This window comes from Protopterus annectens, chromosome 3.part0 (genome assembly GCF_019279795.1).
Source record: "Protopterus annectens isolate FY-2018-M chromosome 3.part0, PAN1.0, whole genome shotgun sequence".
Lineage (NCBI taxonomy): Eukaryota > Metazoa > Chordata > Ceratodontiformes > Protopteridae > Protopterus > Protopterus annectens.
This window is the reverse complement of record NC_056731.1, coordinates 361,759,898-361,778,124: the sequence shown is the minus strand read 5'-3', so window position 1 is coordinate 361,778,124 and position 18,227 is coordinate 361,759,898. Positions and strand designations below refer to the sequence as shown.

The 18,227-nt window shown below is 40.8% G+C and overlaps 1 protein-coding gene across 1 annotated transcript in view; it reads left to right on the top strand.

Moving 5' to 3' along the window:
• The window catches only part of GLI3 (GLI family zinc finger 3), a 1,844,924-nt gene that overhangs the window by 899,259 nt on the left and 927,438 nt on the right, over positions 1–18,227 (top strand). The gene's annotated exons all lie outside the window — the stretch shown is intronic.

Here is an 18,227-nt window from a genome sequence, read left to right as displayed (position 1 = left end):
GAAGAAACAAGATTTGTGTATACAGGAGATGCAGTTGAGCATGGAATGTACCCCTTAAAGCATTATTCTGATGATAAACTGATGACATTTTCCTCAGTGCCACTGCCCTTTTCTTGGTGATGAGGGTCACTAGGCCTGGGGTTATTGATATTGTCAATTTATTGCTGAGGTTAGCATTGACCCTATTGAGGAGTTCATGGTGTCGACACAGCCAGCATTTAGGTCTTTAGTGCAGAAACCATTCTTGGTATTAGGTCAGACAAGGTTAGCAACAGCCATTTTCATTGGCAAGATTTAGTAATAGATTTAAAAGAAATTTAATATGGTGCTATGTTTATTCAAAGGAGAAAGCAAAACTAATCAGTACAAGAAGAGCAGCACTAAAGATATTTGAAGAGAAATACAGGCAAAGGCATCGGGACATGGGAAATTTTACAATACAAAAAATAAGAAAACAAAGAGAAAAAGTAGAAAAAATAATTAATAGGTTCATAGGTAGGTTCATAGGTAGGTACTAGGCTACTGGCCCTGGGGCCTCTACAAGCCGCCAAAAAGGTACCCTGGCTTTTGCCACCCAAGAAAATTATTTTCCTGTGCCACTGTCGAGCAGAGCCACAGAGGTGATCCCTGGGGTGAATTTCCTATTTCCCATCCAATCATCAAGATTTTTCTTGAAGAGTGCTAATGAGGAGCTTTGTTTGATATAGATAGGTAGTTTATTCCAGAGTATGGGAAGTCTCTGGGACATATAATAATGGAAAAATCGATAGTAAAAGAAAGAAGTTCAAATGTACAGGATATGAAATGGGAAGAAGTAATGGCCAGAGAGATTGAAACAAAGTTAAGAAAAGCTCCTAACTGGAAAACCCTAGGCCCAGACACAGTACCTAACGTCTGGCTAAACGTTTGCATGAAGATTTAGCCAGGAGTAAGAATTATTTATATGCGTACCCTGAACAGACACCAGCTTTGTTAACAACAGGAAAAACAATGCTTCTGCTTAAGAGCAAACCTGCAAGCTATCCTAAAAACTATAGACCAGTATCTAGTAACAGTACCAGTATCAGTATCGCAACCCCAGGCACATTAGCTCTACATCCAAACACTACCACAAACTAATAAACAAATTCCTGAAGTTCATCACAAAGTGTAGACTCAACCTAATACTTGGTGGTGATACTCATCCCAACCCTGGCCCACCCACTTCAGATACACATACCCCCTCTACTTGCAATCTAAGCTACAAACCTACAATTAATAGGCCAACTGACTCTCTCCTAGCCTGTCATCTTAATATTAGAAGCATTAATAACAAGGTACATGAATTGCATGCACTTCTGGATGTCCACTCCCCTGAGATTCTCTGTTTATCTGAAACCTGGTTAAAACCTAACACTAAAGACAATGAAGTGTTACCACCTGGGTACAACATACAAAGGCTGGATCGTGCTTCGAGGAAGGGGGGTGGGGTAGCTGTACTCTATAAATCTGAGCTGAATGTCACCATAGGTGTAATACAACCACCTCAGATTAATAACTCAGAGATTCTTGCCACCAAATTGCAACTTAATAAAAATAAATGCATTAATATCATCTGTATGTACATTCCCCCAGGTAACAATATATCTACACTTGAAGATATCCTGCACTGGCTATCATGTCACTACCCCCAAAAAACCCTACTACTTGGAGACTTTAACATAGGCTGGGGCACCTGTTCCTCAGAATCCCCAACCACCCATATTAACCTGCATGCATTTACACAAATTATATCCACCTCTACCAGGATAGGTAAACCCAACCAAAAAGAAAGCATACTTGACTGGGTACTCATAAATAGTCACCCCCAACTGTACACCTCTGGTACCCTCCTTGATGGCCTAAGCGATCACCTTCTTACATATGTAATTAAGCACAAAACCATTAATTCCCAACAACCCTTACTCAGAAAGGTTAGAAACAATAAAAACTTTGACCCTGCCAAGTTCCAACAAGAACTAAACTCATGTAATTGGTCTATTTTAAAACACCTCCCCTTAGAGGAAGGCATACTTTAACAACAAATTTATTGAGAGTATTGATTTGCATGCACTTGTTCGTTCAAAGAGAACCAAGGCAAAAACTGTGGCATGGCTTTCTAAAGAGTCTAAACTCAAAATGACCCTTAGAAACAAAGCGTGGGCTTTATGGCGTTCTTCTAAAGACCCTCAAGATCACATTAAATACAGGCAATCCAGGAACAAAACCAAAAAATCAATTTTACAAGACAAAAACCAATACTACTGTAATTTACAGACAGTAAATCAAAATAACCCTCAGAAGTTTTAAACAGGTTTAAATAATCTACTACATCCTGGACAAACTTCAACCCCAATCCCTGCTGCTACTATTGATAAAACCCCTGAAGATGTTTCTGACAGTTTTAACTGATTCTTTACTGAGACAATTCAAGCCCAAGCTAGCCAACTACCTCCTAGCTCCCCTGATCCTGAAAGTAGCACCCCTAGAAACCTACTTGCATTCAGCTTCCAACCAGTCACCACTTCACTTATCTGTACCTTGATCAAAAATTAAAACCCACGACACTTTCTGCTGATCAACTCCCTGCCGAGTACCTACAAAAATCAGCTGATGCTATTGCTTACCCCGTCTCAATACTAATCAATCGAACCATAGTAGAAGCTAAAATTCCCACCATCTAGAAAATATCCTATGTAATCCCACTTCACAAATGAGGCAGCTTTACTGAATTCTCCAATTATAGGCCAATAGCTATACTCTCTCCACTTGCAAAGATTATGGAAAAATGTATTCATAGACAACTCATGCACCACTTAATCCAGAATCACCTTATGGCAGACACTCAGCATAGCTTCCGTCTTCATCACAGCACTACTTCAGCCCTCCTAGCCTTTACCAACACCATAAACCATAATCGCAACAATAATTATATACCCTCAGCCCTCTTCTTGGATCTTTCCAAGGCATTCGATGTGGTTGATCACCAACTTTTAATCCACACCCTGCAAACATTCTGTCTAGATACTAGAGCCCTTCAATGCTTTCAGTCCTACCTGAATGGTCGACAGCAGGCTGTCCTCTGGCAGAACAAACTCTCTAACCTTCTACCTAACACCCTTGGAGTACCACAAGGCTCTATACTAGGGCCCTTGCTGTTCTCCATCTTCATTAACAACCTTTATACTGTCATCCCAAAAGTCAGCTGTATCCAATATGCTGATGACTCTACTCTGATTTGCTCAGCCACATCTCCAGTAGAGTTATGGTCAGCTACCCAGACCACCTTTAATACAATAGAAAACTGGCTTTCTGAACATCATCTGATCCTAAATCCCAAAAAACCTAACATGCTGTTATTTTCACCAACATGTAGGTCTACCGCTTTCACCTTTACCATAAATTCAAATGATGGCACAATAATCTCCCCTGACCCCTCTACAAAACTATTAGGTGTCATCATAGACAATAATCTAAAATTCGACCTACATGTTAACCAAACTATCAAAACCATCAATAAAAAACTAGGGTCACTTTACAGAATAAAAGCCTTCCTAACCCCTCCAGCTAAAATTGCCATAGCTCGCTCTCACCTTCTTTCAACCCTTCTGTATGCATCCTCTCTACTCTCGAATTTAAACAAGACTGTCCTTAACAAACTCTCAATTTGTACAACAAGATTGCCAGGTTTGCCACTGGGCTGCCTTTTAGGACACATCATTGCATCAATCTAAATCAGCTTGGGTGGCTTGAACTACCCAGCCTAATCCAGTATAACCAACTGATTATGGCCTATAAAATCCTCTACAATCCGGACAATACTCCTGCACTTAAGAATATTATCACCCCCTATAACAATCCTAGACTGCTTCGATCCTCTAACAAACTACTAATTCAGACTAGCAAAATTAATAACACAGCCGGTGACTCTCTCTTTGCAAACTCTGTAAGTAGATCCTGGAACTCTCTTCCAGCTGATATTACCTTACTTTCCACCTTAGGTCAGTTTAAAACTAGACTCAAACAACATTTGCCACTTAACTGGCTATGTCAATGTATCAAGCCCGGCTAACTCTCTCTAGAATGTGTAAAAAATCTGTTAACCAGTTTACTGTGTAATTTAATCTAATCCTGACTTGCGCTCAGGATTAACTCTAACCTGTGGAACTTGTTTAACTTGCTTACTTATGTAATCTCTGTAAATAGTTTGTTTGTAATATGTAATGCTGGTATTATGTAATGCTGTATCTGCTTACCCTTGGAGCTTTTCTCCCCAGGCCTCCGCTGAAAATGAGCATGCATCCAGTCGGACTATCCCGGTCAACAAATGTAAAATAAAATAAATAAATAAATAAATAAATAAATATTGCCTTCCGACAACATATAAACTATATACTAGAATTGATTCCAGCAGTGTTTATAGTCATTTAGAAGAAAACTCAATCATGGCAGTAGAACAAAAGGGCAATAAAAGAAAGTCATATGGAACAAAGGATCATTTGTTAAATAAAGTCATAATGGAGAACTGTAAAAAGGGGAAGAATCTAAGTATGGCATGGATAGACTGCAAAAAAGCATATGACAGTATCCCACATTCATGGATAAAAGAGTGCTTAAAAATGTATAAGATACACCCTACACTTATCAATTGTATTACAGCGACCATCAAACAGTGGCAAACCACTTTGCAGTTAAGCCATGATAAAGGTCAAATTATTATTCCAGGGATAAAAATTAAAACGGGGATATTCCAGGGTGACTTTGTCACCACTGCTCTTTTGTCTTGCCCTTAACCCATCAAGCTGCCTGTTTAACAGATTAGGTGATGGCTACAATTTGGCTTCCATTAAACAACAAAGTGTAAAGAATTATCATGTTCTTTTTGTAGATGATTTAAAACTGTATAGTTCATCAGATGAGAAACTGAAATTACAACTGCAAGTGGTCAGAACTTTTTCAGATGATAAAAGAATGTCATTTGGTCATGATAAATGTGCAGAACCAGCCTTTAAAGTAGGAAAGCTGCAGCACCAAGAAAACATCAGTTTGGAACAAGAATTTGATAAAAAAGAACTTGAGCAAGAGGGAGTATATAAATATTTGGGAATTGATGAAGGATCAACAATAAAACATGAACAAAAGCTAATAAAACTTAGTAAGGAATATTTTAGAAGAAACAGCATTGACATCTAGGAACAAAGTCCAAGCTATAAACTAGTTTGCTGCTCTTGTCTCAACTTACAATTTTGGAGTGATTGACTGGCCTCAAAAGGTGTTTGATAGGTTGGATAGGAAACCAAGAAGGATGATTCATGCTCATCAGATGATTTATAAAAATCAGTGTATACCAAGATTATATATTCCGTGTTCTGAAGGAGGTATGGGCCTCCTCATAATTGATTGCAAGTATAGATCTGCAATCGTGAGACTGCCCACATACAGTATCTGCTGACCTCACAAAACCCAAATGTAGTGAAAGTTTTGAAACATGAGGAGACAAGTCTAAGACAACTTCTCTGCTTAGTTTAGCAGAAGCATATCAGTGTCAAGCAGGAATGGAAATCAAACCAAAAGTAGATAAAAATCAGGCAACAACTGAATGTGCCAAAAAAAAAAAAACAAAAGAAAGAATATAAAGTGAAGGATCAGATGAGAAGGCAAGAAATGTGGAAAATGCATAAATATAGTATCAAGTGTGGAAAACTCTTGGAACACCCTCATGTTGATAAGGATCTGAGAGCAGGCGTGGTTGAGGAGAGATGAATTTAAACCAAAAGACGAAAGGTTAATATCGGTGGCCCATGATAGTGGACTACGTACACGTTGGTTTACAGAGTACATTGAACATGTGAGAGAAACAGACAAATTCAGGATTTGTAAAACATTATTGGAAACAGTCGCACATCGTGTTGCTGGTTGTGATATACTAATGACAGAAGGACTGTATACTGAAAGGCATAACAATGTGGCAAGACTGTTGCATTGGGGATTGTGCAAAAAGTTATTGTTTTGAAGTGGCTGAAAAACATTGGAAACATGAGTCTCAAAGCATCATAGAAAATGATGGTTTATATCACATGAGATCATCCATTCCCAACAGTTCAAAAAACAGATGCGATTAAAACAGATATAGTAGTCTGTGGAAAAAGACAAAAGTAGCATTGATCGTATAATTGCTACACCCAGTGACTACTGTGTCTTATGTACAGAGAGAGAGACACACAAAGTCATAAAATACCAGGATTTACAGGCAGAAACAAGGGCAATGTGGAAGAAGTATACCTAGACAGTTCCAGAAGTAACAGGAGCAATGGGTCTTATAAAAAAAAAAAAAATTAACATTGTTGTGACACCAGGGAAATACTGATAGTCAAGCTATCTGAAATTTTGTAAATAATTATATGTCACTTGAAAATATCAATATGATTTATATAGAAATGTGACACTGCCAGCCCAGCTATCTGGAATTTTGTAAATAGTCATGTCATGTTTGAATAGTAATATGATTCATATGCTTGTGTGACGACCGTGCCCTGGCCCAACAATCAAGGAGCCTCAATCCTCACCACTAACACCAGGGAGGTCATCTCATAGTAGAGAGGAAAAGATAACTAATACATACAGTAAAGTATAATTTCCCTTAAGTGCACACAGAGATCACAGTCAGTCTGGGGCTGGTTTCTCCCTTGCTCACCAGGTCCCCAATAAGACACCCCACTGGCACAGCTATAGGGTCCAGGTCTCAGCCTAGCTGGGCAAGCTAAAACCTCCAGTACCCTCTCTGTCCAACCAGTGCTTTGTGTCCCTGCCAAGTAGCTGTGCCAGTGGGGAGTCTTATTGGGGACCTGGTGAGCAAGGGAGCAACCAGCCCCAGACTGACTGTGATCTCTGTGTGCACTTAAGGGAAATTGTACTTTACTGTGTGTATTAGTTATCCTTTTCTCTCTCCTATGAGATGACCTCCCTGGTGTTAGTGGTGAGGCTCCTTGATTGCTGGGCCAGGGCACGGTTGTCACAAGTGATGGCAGTGATGGGATCACACAAACTTAAAATAATACAGTAGAACAGGTCTGATGTCAAAGAAAAATACCTAATTAATCTTTACTAGCTTTAACTATTCCTACAAGAAGTCACAGTGCTGAAACTTACATGTGAGCATAAGGCAGAGTGCTGAGTTATATATTCAAGATCAAAATGCTTTCAGTCTCTTGTGAGAAATAGTATTTAAATATTACTAACAAACATGTCTCTAAGGCCCTCCCAAATTACATCATTTTTGACACTTAGTCTGGAGTTCTCAAGCCACAAACTGCATTATTTAGCAATCTAACACCTGCTCAGAAACTTACAACAATACAAGTCATTTCACATGTATACTCTAACAGAAACCAAAGCAATAAAGCACATTCCACATCTAAATTCTGGTCATAAACTTTAGCCTTAAAACAATGGGCATGAAACCTTCATCCAGACTCACTGGAGCCGAATTCTAACATGAAAGGGTCACAACATGCTTCACTGAGGCAGTAGAGTGCAATGTTGTCACATATTTTGCAGTTCCACATTTTACAGTATTTTTTTACACTCAAGAAACATGCTTGTATTTTTACATTTATTTACAAATGCCAGAATTATATATCAAATTCTATTTGACTAGGCTGTCAGCCTTCACCCATCTCTCCCCAATCATCACAGCTTGTCCTACAAATGTAAGAGAACTGTATGTTATGTACTGAGCTTCAAGAATGTAACCACAGTGTACTCTGCTAGAAAAGAACAGAAATGTGTATAAACTATATAGCTGTGCCAGTGGGGAGACTCATTGGGGATCTGAAGAAAGAGCCAGAAACCACCCCCAGACTGACTGTGATCTCTGTGTGTTCTTAAGGGAAATTGTACTTTACTGTGTGTGTACTTGTCATCCTTCCAATGTGTATGTCCCTCAATGGTGCTAGTGGTGAGGATTGAGGCTCCTTGCTTACTGGGCCAGTGCAGAGACGTCACATATTAATTGCTTGGCAGTGGTGGGATATCCACATAACATATTAATTGGCTGACAGTGGTGAGTTAGCCACATCACATATTGATTGGCTTGTAGTGATGTGGATATTGAATTCCTGTAGCCTGTGTACAGTGGCCATTGAAGGTGTTTGTACTCTCAATCAGCCATGCAGTAAACATTCAGAGTTCATATCACAATTTTTTTTTTTTTTTTTTTTTTTTTTTTAGTTTGGTTAGTCAGGGAGAGCAGACAAGCATGTCAGCAAGGAGCCAACTGGCTGAGTTGTGCCTGGCTAAAGGACTGGTGAATGCCAACCTGACTAAGGCAGACATGATTGCAGCTTTAGTTACAACTGCATCACAGAATAGCAACCAGTAGGACAATCAGACTGGCCATGGAGATGTACAACTCTCAGAAAATGGACAGCTCAACCTTTCCACAGAGGACTTAAAAATCTGTCTGAAGTTAGAGACTTGAGTTGGAGGACAAGTGTTTGGAAATAGAAGCAGCAGAGAGACTGAGACATCTGGAGGCTGAGGAGAATGAGAGAAAGAGGCAACATGCAAAGGAGATGCTGACTCTTTGCCAGAGTCATGGCAGTAATAGGGAAGGGAGTAACCGAACCCCAGAAGCAACAAAGATCAGTAAATTTCTTCCACAATTTACAGAGATGGATCATTTTGATAGTTTTATTCATATGTTTGAGAGGGTATGTAAACAGTATAATGTTGTCTAAGGGCTCTGGGTATGGTTCCTGACCCCCTTACTCCATGGTAAACCTGTAACTGCAATTTCTAAACTATCTGATATTGATTGTTTAAATTATAATACAGTGAAAATCTATTTGCTAGAATGTTTTAAGTTAACACCTGAAACTTATGGAAAAAGTTTTGTGAGCATAGACGCAAGGCAGATGAAAGTGTGTGAATAGGTTGCTGAACTAAGCATTTATTTTCATAGGTGGGTGAGTGGATGTCAGGTCACCACTTTTGAAAGGCTGGCAGACCTTCTGGTGAGGGAACGAGCCCTTAGCACTTTTCCTGAAGACATGAGAATCTGGTAAGCTGAGAGACAATGCAATACTGTTGATGAGTTGGGGAAGAAGGGAGACCTATACCTAGCAAGCAGAGCATCACTGCACAGGAAAGGGACACCCAGTGCTGCTCATGAGTCTAAGAGAACCCATGGTGGGCAGCCCAGACTGCCCCAACAGAATCCGCCAGTAGCAGGGGAAGCCACGAGTCCAGGTACACATCCAGGACCAAGGGTTAAATGTTTTAAATGCAACTAGTGGGGCCATGTAGCATATAGATGTCCACAGAGGCAAGGTGGTGAAAAAAATGGTGGGAGAGCCAGTAAGTAGAAATAACAAAATGCCTGCAGTAAGTTGTCTGAAGACAACAAGGGTACCAAACTACCACAAAAGGTTATATCCTATCTTAGTAAATAGGGAAGAGGCCATAGCTAAGAGAGACACAGCCTCTGACCTAACCATTTTGAGGCCTGCAATGGTTACAGAGGAGCACTACTTGCTTGGATAGTCTACTCCAGTCAGAGATTTAGGAGGGACCCCATTTCAGATACCTTTGGCTAGGATTTACCTTGACTGGAAGGGTAGAAAGGGAAGCAAGCAAATAGGTGTGGTTGAGGATATCCCTGCGGATGTCCTGATAGGGAATGATTTTGATAATGCCGTACCCTGTGTGCATGCAGTTACACACAGTCAGGCTTAGAGACAAGCATGTGGGTCTGGTAGCCTGGGGGAGACCCAGACAGACCGCACACTTGCAGCCAGGACTGGTGAGGTGGTTACTTTAGGGAGGGAGCTAACCTGTACCACTGAGACTGAAGGTGGGCCACAGCTGCTTGTGGGTACTGATGTTCCCTTGGACAGAGTGACTTCAAGGGCAGAGGTGTGTAGTAGTACCCATACTGACAGTGAGACACCGCTGTCAGAGGATGCCAGAAATCCTGTGGAAGGGGAGCAGGGAAGGGTTACTAAGAGAGAGTTGAGACAGGCTCAGCTCTTAGACCCTACATTACAAGGCCTGAGGCAGGTAGCTAGTGAGGCACCTGATTCTCAAGGGAAGGAGGAATCTGTATACTGGGTTAAAGGGTTACTGTATAGAGAGTGGATCCCTGAGGGAGAGCTAGAGGGTGAGAGAATACAACAGTTGGTAGTGCCCAGAGCCTACATCTGGCACTTCTGGCCATAACCCATGAGATTCCCTTTGCAGGTCATATGGGCATAAAACATACAAAGAGACGTATTATACAGAACTTCTGTTGGCCTGGGATTTCCAGAGATGTGACAAGATACTGCAGGACCTGTGAGCAGTGCCAAAAGGTAGGCAAGGTAGGAGACAAGGCGAAAGCTCCTTTGATGCCTTTGCCTGTGATTGAGTAGCCATTTCAGAGGGTAGCTATGGATATTGTGGGGCCTCTGAGTACCCCACGTTCCACAGGGAAAAAGTATATCCTAGTGGTAGTATATTATGCTACCAGATACCCTGAGGAAGTGGCTCTGTCCTCCATTGAGGTAGAAAAGGTGGCAAATGCTTTGCTAGAGATTTTCAGCAGGGTAGGTTTGCCAAACGAAATACTGACTGACAGATGTGCCAGTTTCATGTCAGACCTGCTGGCTTGTCTGTAGAAGCACTGTGGGGTGAAGCACCTGAAGACCACCCCCCTACCATCCTCAGACTAATGGTCTTGTTGAGACTCATTATGATGCTATGGGCATTTGCAGACCAGTTTAAAAGGGACTGGGACAAATATTTGCCCCATCTGTTTGCTTACAGAGAGGATCCCCAGGAATCCACAGGTTTTTCACCCTTTGAGTTGCTGTATGGGCATAGAGTGAGGGGACCTCTAGATTTGATTTGAGATGAGTGGGAGGGTGAGTGACTCCCATAAGGAGTCTGTTGTGGCATATTTCCTAAACCTCAGGACAAGGCTCAGGGAACTCATGGGCTTGGCCCAAGAGAACCTGGCAGAAGCCCAACCAGCAGAAAAAGGTCTGGTATGACAGGAATGCTTGAGCTAGAGAATATGCTGTAGGGCAGCAGGTAATGGTTCTAAATTCTGTCAGACACAACAAGCTGCAGGCAGCTTAGAAGGTACCCTTCAAAGTGGTAAGGAAGGTCAGTGATGTTAACTACATGGTAGAACGGGTCTATATTAGATCACCAGATGCTTAAAAAAGCAAAAGGTGATTAATCAACCCTATGTAAGTGAAAGTTTACAATTTAGAATTGTCAGAACAGCGATTTTTTTCTTAGGGTAAAAAATTGCTGTTCCAAAAAAATAAAATAGAAAATTTTAAACATTACATGAAGTGGGGGGGCTTCACCCCCCACACCCCCCTACTTAAATATACCATCTTCGAGACTGCACTACAGTGCCGAAAATGGAAAAGTAACAAAGCAGCAAAGCAAAGTCTTTCCCAGGGAAAGAATTCACTTAAAAGCTGCTTCAATATTTTGCCGTTTCAGGCTTTTGAGTTCAACCAAGATGCATTTGAAAGAATGCGTCTTCGGTCTTCTAATAGGGAACCAGTAGAACAGCTAGGCAGGAGGCAGGGGCACAGATTGTACCATGTTAACATGATGAAAGCTTACCATGACTGGGAGGCCCTTGTGCTAAGTATTTGCAGTACAAGGCTGGAGGAGTCTGATGGGGATCTATGGCTACAGGGAGCCAGCCAGGAAAATCCCAAATAAGTATGGTGGAGCCTAGGGTTGCAGGCATATGATGAGACAATGTAGCACAATACTGGGGTCAGCAATGCCAAGGTAGCAGGTATCTCAAGATAGGGAATGGGGTAAGGTATTCCCAGATAGGCTCAGCCCTCTCAGGCAATGTTTCTCAAGGGTCACTTGAAAAACTAGCTTGAGTTTTCGGGGAGGGGAGAAATGTGACACCAGGGAAATACTGCCAGTCCAGCTATCTGGAATTTTGTAAATAATTATATGTTACTTGAAAATATTAATATGATTTATATAGAAATAATACACTGCTACCCCAGCTATCTGGAATTTTGTAAGTAATCATATGTCATTTGTGAATAGTAATATGATTTATATGCTTGTCCTACAAATGTAAGAGAACTGTATGTTATGTACGAAGCTTCAAGAATGTAACCACAGTGTACCCTACTGGAAAAGAACAAAAATGTATATCAACTATATAGCTGTGCCAGTAGGGAGTCTTATTGGTGATCTGGACAAAGAGGCAGAAACCAGCCCCAGTCTGACTGTGATCTCTTTGTGCTCTTAAAGGAAATTGTACTTTACTGTGTGTGTACTTGTCATCCTCCCAATGTGTACGTCCCTCACTGGTGCTAGTGGTGAGAATTGAGGCTCCTTGATTACTGAACCAGTGCAAGGGCATGACAGTTGTACTTGGATATGTCACCAATACATGCAACTCCATAGGAATTGCAGAAGGAATTATTACTGGGTACATTGTGAGTACTGCGAGGAGCACTTTAAGCTATCAAAGATTGAAACGATACTAATTTCATGAACTTTAATCATGCTTTGACTTAGGAATGAGTTAATTCCCATCATGGTATTAGAAACCCAAAAGACTTGGAGAAATTAAAAAAAAGGAGGTTTGGTGAGGAAAGGTAGTCAGAGTTCACAGAACATAAAACAGCACTGCATCAAGTAAAACAAATGTATAGTGTCCAGTGAGAGTTTGGGAATGACCTGTCAGCTTTTCTGATTACAATGCACATCCTGGAACAAGGCATTTCTCTAGTGGACAAATTGAGCAAATGTTGCTTGATGCCTAATGAGTGGTTCCATCAGTATGTTTACAAAGACGGCCCCTTCTTGCAGCTAGGAAGCTTTACTGTGATTTCTCCTGTTTACTTGACCAAATTCAGCAACTTCTTTTCTCTATTCCCTCAGTAGAGATAGACACCTGGGGATGCTCTAGACTATTGCTGACCCTTAAGGCTTCTTTACACATTTCCCCTGGTGCCTTCATGATAACATCCATCCAGAAAACCAGACTGTGCCAAAGTCATCTTCATTTTCCCATTTGGCCCTGTCACAATTGGTTTCAACTTGGCTTCATCAAATAAGGAGAACCATTTCTTCTGTTTCTTCAAACAGAATTAGTATGTAACACATCCGTCAAGCCTTAACCAGACATTTAGACTCTCAGACCGACTTGACTGGTCTCTGTATTTTTAGTAATAGTCAGGAACCCAGCAGTTCTGGCAAGAGTACTCCCAAGTCCTAATGGCATTGCAGAAGTGTTTGACCAGGAGACTTCAAAAGGGCAAATGACACAAATACTTATTGTGGGCTACAAGGCTAGGACTAGATTTTTACATAGCTCTGATTCGTGCAGTTTTTCTTTTCAGCAATACAAGTTAGCCTTGTACCTGTTTCAGCCTTTTACCAAAGATCCAGTCACAACTGTCTGGCTTATCAAAGAGTTTGCAAAGCATTCTTGAGAGAGGATTTCTTAAAGCAGATCTCAAATACCTTACTTGCAAGACTTTGTTTTTAATGGTGTGTGTGTGTGTGTGTGTGTGTGTGTGTGTGTGTGTGTGTGTGTGTGTGTGTGTGTGTGTGTGTGTGTGTGTGTGTGTGTGTGTGTGTGTGTGTGTGTGTGTGTGTCTGTTTCTTATATTTGGAATATATATATATATATATATATATATATATATATATATATATATATATATATATATATATATATATATATAGTTTCATCAATCTGTCATGAGAATAACTTGTAAGGTATTCAACTGTTTTGCAACAGACAGTTTTGATGTGGCAGTAATAGGGACAGAGATACATTATGGGAGCTAGGAAGGGAGCACTAGCTTGAGAGAGTCTGAAATATGCCGGATAGTTCTGATTTGGAGGTAATAGGGATAGAGATGCATTATGGGAGCTAGGAAGGGAGCACTAGCTTGTGAGATATTCTGAAAGATACCAAAAAGGAGGTTTGTCGGTGGCTACCAGTCGTACCTTTGTAGTATTCAGACTTGGTTCAAGAAGATCTGTCATTATTTTAAGAACATGGCTTTTATTGTACAGATGTTAGCTAACAAAATGTCAAGTTCATCATTTTATCCTAACACAGAGCTCTAGTGTCTCGTGCCAGAAAATGCCAGTTGGTTAGTTGCCTGTTCAGTAAACTCCTTAATCTTCTCCACCTGGGTGCTGTACAGTCATAGCTAACAGCTACTTACAAATGCATTGCCTTAGCTATAATGGATCACTAGCAGGTGAAAAGGTCACACTGAGATTTCTTGGTGTACACCTCAGAATCTGGCAGCTGATTTCTTTTGGCCCTGGAATACATTATTTGAGGCTAAAGACATTTCCTAGAAAAAAAGCAATTCTAATTCAGTAGTATAAAGTAGGTTGAATGTGAAATGTGAAAGTTACTACCAGTGAAGTAACTAAATCTTTGCAGGCATCTACTCCTGCAAAACTGTCCATAATTTTTATCATTAGACTATCTTACTTGAATTGTATAAGCAAGCCTATCACACCAGATAAATCAATACATAAGTGTTTTAACTGCTTCTTTTAATATATCAACATTTCTGTTAATCTACCAACAAATAATGAGACAGCATTCCCAATGAACTGTGGTATTATAGTCCTCATTTAATGAGTAATAATACTATTTTCTTATTATGTAATCAGTTTCTTTTATGCCATATCCCAGAATGGAGCTGGTGCCTGCACTTAACAATGTTTGCACCCTGTACATGTTTTAATGCAGTTTAATAACTTCAGGCATATCAGTCATGTCTTGTTTTATTTGAAAATAATTAGTCTTTAACTACCCTGCCTAGCAGATTAATAAATGAGTTGTTGTCTTTCGGCTTTTCCCGGTTAGGGGTCGCCACAGCCGAACTCTGGTCCGCTAATGATTGGCAGTAGATTTTGATGAACGCCGAGGTGCCAGCTCGACATTCAACCTTCAACGAAGGCACGCCCATTTACGCATGTCTTTCGAATGCCCACCCAACTGCGGGGAGGACATGCAGACTCCACACAGAAGGAACTCCCCGCACTCCAGCCAAGAATCGAATGGGAGAACCTCTTGCTGTGAGGCAACAATGCTACCGCTGCACCACCACGGATGTACAGATTAATAAATGAGTAAGTAATAAAAATGTAATGAGTAAGTAATAAAAATGTAACATTAAGCAGCTTTCATATATGTTCCATGACAATGTTAAGATGTTTGTTGGAACAGTGTTTGTGCAGAACTTTGACCAGTATTTTGCAATGTAGAGTCCAGAGAGATGGCTAGAAAGGTGCTTGGTGTGACATCTGGAAAGAGGAAGGAGGACAAGGAGATCTGGTGGTGGAATGAAGAAGTACAGGAGACTATACAGAGAAAGAGGTTGGCGAAGAAGTGGGATTGTCAAAGAGATGAAGAAAGAAGACTAGTATAAGGAGATGAGGTGCATGGCAAAGAGAGAAGTGGCGAAGGCTAAGGATAAGGCGTATGAAGAGTTGTATAAAAGGTTGGACACTAAGGAGGAAGAAAAGGACCAGTACCGATTGGCTAGACAGAGGGACCAAGCTAGTAAAGATGTACAGCAGGTAAGGGTGATAAAGGATAATGAGGGAAACATACTCACAAGTGAGGAGAGTGTGTTGAGCAGATGGAAAGAGTACTCTGAGGGGTTGATGAATGAAGAGTATGAGAGGAAGAGAAGGTTGGATGATGTGCAGATAGTGAATCATGAAGTGCAGTGGATTAGCAAGGAGGAAGTAAGGATAGCTATGAAGAGGATGAAGTATGGAAAGGCTGTTGGTCCAGATGACATTCCTGTCAAAGCATGGAGGTGTTTAGGTGAAATGTCAGTGGAGTTTTTAACTAGATTGTTTAATGAAATCTTGGAAAGTGAGAGGATGCCTGAGGAATGGAGAAAAAGTGTTTTGATACTGATTTTTAAGAATAAGGGTGATGTGCAGAGCTGTAGTAACTACAGAGGGATTAAACATATCAGTCACAGCATGAAGTTATGGGAAAGAGCAGTGGAAGCTAGGTTAAGAAGGGAGGTGATTAGTGATCAGCAGTATGGTTTCATGCCAGGAAAGAGCACTACAGATGCGGTTTGCTCTGAGAGTGTTGATGGAGAAGTACAGAGAAGGTCAGGAGTTGCATTGTGTCTTTGTGGATTTAGAGAAAGCATATGACAGGGTGCCTAGAGAGGAGTTGTGGTATTGTATGAGGAAGTCGGGAGTGTCAGAGAAGTATGTAAGAGTGGTACAAGATATGTATGAGGGTAGTGTGACAGCGGTGAGGTCTGCGGTGGGAGTGACCGATGCATTTAAGGTGGAGGTGGGATTATATCAAGGCTCAGCTCTGAGCCCTTTCTTATTTGCAATGGTGATGGGCAGGTTGACAAACGAGATCAGACAGGAGTCCCCGTGGACTATGATGTTTGCAGATGACATTGTGATCTGTAGTGAGAGTAGGGAAGAGGTGGAGGAAACCTTGGAGAGGTGGAGATATGCTCTAGAGAGAAGAGTAATGAAGGTCAGCAGGACTAAGACAGAATATATGTGTGAATGAGAGGGAGGATAGAGAAATGGTGAGGATGCAGGGAGTAGAGGTGGCGAAGGTAGATGAGTTTAAGTACTTGGGATCAGCAGTTCAGAGTAATGGTGAGTGTGGAAGAGAGGTGAAGAAGAGAGTACAGACAGGATGGAGTGGGTGGACAAGAGTGTCAGGAGTGATTTGTGACAGACGAGTACCAGTAAGAGTGAAAGGGAAGGTCTACAAGAGGGTAGTGAAACCAGCTATGTTATATGGGTTGGAGACAGTGGCACTGACAAAAAGGCAGGAGTCAGAGCTTGACGTGGCAGAGTTGAAGATGTTAAGATTTGCACTGGGTGTGATGAGGATGGACAGGATTAGGATTAAGTATATTAGAGAGTCAGTCCAGGTTGGAAGGTTTGGAGACAAAGCCAGAGAGGCAAGATTACATTGGTTTGGACATGTGCTGAGGAGGGATGCAGAGTATATTGGGAAAAATATGCTAAGGATGAAGCTGGCAGGTAACAGGAAAAGAGGGAGGCCTAAGATAAAGTTTATGGATGTGGTGAGAGAGGACATGCAGGTGGTTGGTGTGACAGAGCAAGATGCAGAGGACAGGAAGAAATGGAAACAGTTGATCTGCTGTGGCGAACCCTAACTGGAGCAGCCGAAAGAAGAAGAGTCCATATTAATGTGCAGTAGCAGCAGCATTGTAGGTACCCAGAGCAGTTATTCCATTCCCACTGACTGCAGACTCCACCTGAGTCTGTTCTCTAAGCACAGGGGTGATGCAAAGTACAGCTCAGACTCCTGGCAAGGGGAGGAATTATGGAGCCTAATGTCTGGCTTTGGCAGGGGACAAAGGTTTGATGATGATTAGGAGATGGTTGAGGCTTGGCAGAGAGGACAATTATATGCCATAGGGGACAACTGTGCTCAAAACTGTGATAAAAATGGAATATGAAGTATTGTGGATTCAGAACAGAATGGGAAGTAATTGGGAACATATCTCTCAACCTGGAATCCTAAAAAATCTGGACAAAGGCCCATGAAAAATAGGTACAACTGGCCAAAAATATGTATGCCGATTAACATAAAACTTGCATACATAATTATGTACCCCATCCACGCCAGTGGAACTGTGGGGTTCCACCTTTTAAATGCAAATTGAAGAACAGACAAAATATTAGAAGAACAATGGTGTTTTATTTAAATTAATATTTGAACTTGCATCAAACTTTGAACTTATGCAAAACTAAAATACAATTTTCTTTTATAAAAATAAAATGAACTGCTTCTACAGTAATATTTTATAACACAAAATATAACCAGAACAAACAGTTTTATTTGTATTAACATCTGAATTTGCTTATATTAATGTCATCTGGACTGGTATAAAACTGTGAACTTGTAAAAACTAAAACACAATTTTCTTTTATAAAAAATAAAATTAACTACTAATAGGGTGCATGCCTCAGTAAGAAACTGTACATGTTCTTAACTCTATCTAATAATACAGTTTGAAAAGTTATCTTGAAAGCTAACATCACATTCAGTTTCTTATTCATTATGCTAGGTTATTAATCACCCCCCCATCATAGTGTGAGATATGTGAGATACAAAAACATTATGCATTGCATCAGAAGTCACTAATGGGTAAAATGAAATTAAA